Here is a 5,298-nt window from a genome sequence, read left to right as displayed (position 1 = left end):
CAAGCACATTAATAGAGAGGCGAAGGGAAGGAAAAGATGTGGTCGAAAAAAGTGTACAAGCAAGAGAGATAACCGCACCCTGGAGAGGATTGTGAAACAAAACCCATTCAAAAATGTGGGGGAGATTCACAAAGAGTGGACTGCAGCTGGAGTGAGTGCTTCAAGAACCACCACACACAGACGTATGAAAGACATGGGTTTCTGCTGTCGCATTCCTTGTGTCAAGCCACTCTTGAACCACAGACAGCGTCAGAAGCGTCTTGCCTGGGCTAAAGAGAAACAGGACTGGACTGCTGGTGAGTGGTCCAAAGTCATGTTCTCTGATGAAAGTAAATTTTGCATTTCCTTTGGAAATCAAGGTCCCAGAGTCTGGAGGAAAAGAAGAGAGGCACTTCATCCACGTTGCTTGAAGTCCAGTGTAAAGTTTCCACAGTCAGTGAGGGTTTGGGGTGCCATGTCATCTGCTGGTGTTGGTCCATTGTGTTTTCTGAGGTCCAGGGTCAACGCAGCCACATACCAGGAAGTTTTAGAGCACTTCATGCTTCCTGCAGCTCACCAACTTTTTGGAGATGCAGATTTCATTTTCCAACAGGACTTGGCACCTGCACACAGTGCCAAAGCTACCAGTACCTGGTTGAAGGACCATGGTATCCCTGTTCTTAATTGGCCAGCAAACTCTCCTGACCTTAACCCCATAGAAAATCTATGGGGTATTGTGAAGAAGAAGATGCAATACACCAGACCCAACAATTCAGAAGAGCTAAAAGCCACTATTAGAGCAACCTGGGCTATCATAACACCTGAGCAGTGCCACAGACTGATCGACTCCATGCCACGCCGCATTGCTGCAGTAATACAGGCCAAAGGAGGCCCAACTAAATACTGAGTGCTGTACATGCTCATACTTTTCCTGTTCATACTTTTCAGTTGGCCAACATTTCTATAAATCCTTTGTTTTTATTGGTCTTCAGTAATATTCTAATTTTCTGATATGATGAATTTGAGATTTTCATTTGTCATTTGTAATCATCAAAATTAAACAAAATAAACATCTGAAATATATGAGTTTGTATGTAATGTATGAATATAATATACAAGTTTCACTTTTTAAATGGAATTACTGAAATCAATCAACTTTTTCATGATATTCTAATTTTATGACCAGCACCTGTAGATGGTGGATGAAAGCAGTTTTTATTCCAGCTGTGAACGTATAACTTAATTTTGTTATAGTACTAACAAAAAAGCACAGTGCTCTGGTATTATAACTGCTCCCATTTATGTAGCAGATTTGGCCTCTTTAAAAGAACATGCCTCTACTTAAAGATGAGCCTTTTTTTGTCATTAAGGGCGGGATACGACCAACAGCTCTTGGGTTTGACCCCTGCGCTTTAAAGCATAAAAGTAAATCTGCCTAGAAAATAAAACCTTATGCTGTTTGGTTTTCAAAACATGACACTTAAATTAGCTATGAATTTCTACTTTGGTCTCATCAGTACAGTGCACATTATTTCAGAAGCCTAGCAGCTAATTCTAATGCAGGTTTCATGACTCAGACTACTTTTTTTGTTAAAGGCGTGCCTACCCAACAAGCAATGCATTATTTTCCATATTTTGTTTTAAGCCACTAGAATAAGTGTCATGTGGCTTTTACCTTTATAGGTTTTTATCCCTGAGCTTTCTTACTTTGTTTGAAACTGTTGGGGTCTGTTCTTGTTTTCTACCATCATACGTCTCTGTAGAACAATGTAGTTAAAATGCTCTGAATAGAAAGTTCAAAACCTCAATGTGCCAAGGAGTTTAAATACATTGGATTAACAGCATAGTATGGCTACTTTCTCATATCTCGCCCTTGGTTTTGCACATGTAGCTTTATGGTTTGACTTCAATATCACTGGGGAGTTTTTGTACAAATAAAGTTGAGACTTCACAAACAAGAAAATACATTTTCTATAAATTCCATTTTTATATGATGTTTGAGCAAAAAAGTAAAACTCACCTCATGTTTTCTTCAATCCCATCACCAGAGACGGTTCAAGATCATTACTACATTAACCAGAAAAGGTTTTCAATCAATTAACTGTCAGAAACCCTTATAAGGTAAGGTACTACGATGTCTTCAATCTGCTGGGGCATGTCCGTAGAAGATATCCATACATTTTAATAATTCAGTTTGAAAAGTAACATTTATTAAACACAGTGATATACTCAAAAATTTTAAACTAGATTTCAGTGATTATAGTTAACAGTTAAAGGTATAGTGGAGGATGTCCTTTTTCCGGGTGGATCATCAAAATAAGTGGTCCTTACTGTCAATCATTCTGGTGATATGTTTACGTAAGGCCGTCCTAAGTGCTTATCCCCATTTTCACTTACTGGTGGTGAGTCTGATATAGTGGAAAAATTGCAAATCTTTTGGAAAGTAAACGAACATGAGTGATGAAAACAGCAGCTTTTAAACAGAGCGTGCACGAGGAGAAATGGGCTCGTGCATGCGCTCACACGTTTAATAATCGATCCCTCTTGGGAGCAGGTACAGGTTCATGCATGTGCATTTATTTTTATTTATTTTTTTTAGTGGAGAGGACAGTTTGCAATTTGCAAAAATCCTCCACAATACCTTTAAGGAAAATTCTTTAAACCAAAGCACATTTCCTTCCACTTCTTAGCCTCAGTAAATTTCTTCTGATGTCTCTGGTGCAGGAGATTTTCCATACAATAAATGGTACAGTTCTGGTCCATTTCTTCGAAAGGTACTTGTAGGGTTGCAACAAAACCATTCACAAAACATTAAATGGGTTTCACTTCCCAGTCATCTCTATCACACATTTTCCTTTTAAATCAACTTTCCAGTATAACAGGTGTATTGTAAACAGACAGCTGATGCAGCTTACCCTCTTCATGGATGCTTTTGAGTCCGTAACCTTCGCTCTGAATGCATGGACCAAGGCCTATTCTTGCTATCCTTCTAATAAATGAATAAATGAAACTTGGAGAGAAAACCTTGCAAAAAATTGATCTTCAAAAAAGTAATATTCCAGTTTTCTTTGTAAATGTTATTTTATCAAAAGATTTATAAAAATAAAAAAAAAGCTTAAAATATGTCATTGTGTGTGCAATTATATTTAAATTGCTTGTTTTACGTTACAGGCTGAAAAACACACAAATTTAATTTAATTAAAGTGTTTCCTGCTCTTAGGAAATTGCTAAAACACCTTAACTTCTTCAGTGGATTTAGTGTAAAATTTACACTGGTTCAGAAACATGTAACGGTTGGAGCCCATTCCTGACAATATCAGACATTGTTGAAGTCTGACCTTAACACCATCCCCTGATGAAAAGTCTGTTCATGGAAACGTTTCACACACATTCAGATCAGTAAGCAGCTCAAATAATTGTCATGTTAAGAACTAGTATTATGATCTATGTATAAAGACTTTTTTTTACCCAGTGGAACAGGATGCTAGATTATGCTCTGTGTTTTCAAAGGAAAGAAATGCACAACAATGACAACAAGCAAGTACTGATCTTAGTTTTTATTATCCAGGTAACTTCTAATCAGGTTGAATTTCCCTTGTCTATAAGGCATTTTGTTATATATATATATTCATATTTTATATATATATATATATTCATATTTTATATATATATATATATATATATATATATATTTATACACACACACACACATACATCACCATATACAATATGTGACTTATGTGAAAGGCTACATACATTATTTGGTCATTTTAAGTAAATAATGATAATGAATTTGACACTAATGAGTAACCTTTCATATTCTCAAACAAAGTCCTTTTGCTTATGTGATGCTTAAACATAAAACACCGTGCAGCAGAACTGATACTGATAGGGTGATAAATAATAAAAATGTCCCTGTGCCTAACATTTTATTCACCCCATGCTTCACAAATTTAAAACTGGGAGTCTGGTATTGCATCAAAGTAGAAATCTCCATTAGATTGTTGCAACACTCTGGATGTGTCTCATGCAAAATGAACAGCTTCGTCCGCTACAGTAACACTCACTCGTTATAAAGCAAATCTATGAGAACGCGATGTAGAGTGTAATTATGGACCAGGCTTGAAACATTACTACTTAAATTAGAAGTACACCTACCAACATTTTTTAAAGGGCAAGTATCACCATTACAATATAGAGCCATAAAAGGTTCTATGGCTATAATGGATGTCATGGGCAGGGAGTGAACAGCCATTGACGAGACCATAGCTGTTTGTGAGCTTAAAGTTTATTAGTTCAACATTTTGAGACTTCTGCCAATAGAAAAACTTCAGTTAATGACCAGCAGCTCCAGATGCCACAATAGTTAGCTTCAGTTGCACCAAATGAAGGAGAGTGTTTGAATGTGGCTGCAGCCTGTCCGTAGATTAGCATTATGACTTCTTCCCATCGGAAACGTTTGTTCACCACCCTGAAGTGGATCAAACAACATGTGATGGGAGGACTTAAAGCAGACAAAGTTGAGACAGTCTGCGTCCTCAGAGTAACATTTTGACAGCTATATTATTCTAACTAACCCCTTATGAATACAACAGAACCAGTATGTGGAGAAAAAGGCTTTTCTGGAGATGCAGTACTGGTAATAACCTGCTGATGTATGCCATCAGAGTAACAATGCTACTGAGACTAGGTGGAACAATTACTACATCTGAATGCAGGAGGAATATTTAGCTTTACCAATTACAGGCTTTATCACATTTGGTCATTTGTTGATGATGTCTTTTGTGACTCTTGTTACTCAATGGATAAAAGTCGTCTTTATTAATTAAATTTTGAGTTAAAGACATTGTTTTAGTAAGTTCTATGCCCTAATGCCAGAGTTTAACTTAAACGTAACACCACTCAACTTTTAGCTGCCTTGTGCTGACATATTTCATCACAAAAATGGTGATACCTGCCCTTTAGTTTGTATTTCTCCAAACAAAATCAACCTTTAGGATTTTTGTCCTCAACCAACATCTGTCTTCCTCTCCAAACCTTCCTTGTGATGGAAAAAAAAAATCATCTTTAAGCTGTGCGTTGTTTCATAATCATGTATATTGGTAGCCATAAGACAGATGTACCACTAACCTGAGTAGTATATTAAATTGCAGCAAGTTGAATTGAACTGGTGCTACCTTATTGACGACCTCTTCTTCACTTTAGCCAAAGCAGCCCTTTTCAAACTTACTATTATTCCTTACAACTATAATTTAGCAGGCTTAAGAGATACTCCAACCATTAGAAATAATTTGGCCATCTTTTTCATCATTTTTTTTG

The sequence above is a fragment of the Cyprinodon tularosa genome, unplaced genomic scaffold (genome assembly GCF_016077235.1).
Source record: "Cyprinodon tularosa strain WSP-4 unplaced genomic scaffold, ASM1607723v1 ctg510, whole genome shotgun sequence".
NCBI classification, from domain to species: domain Eukaryota; kingdom Metazoa; phylum Chordata; class Actinopteri; order Cyprinodontiformes; family Cyprinodontidae; genus Cyprinodon; species Cyprinodon tularosa.
This window is presented reverse-complemented; position numbering follows the sequence as displayed.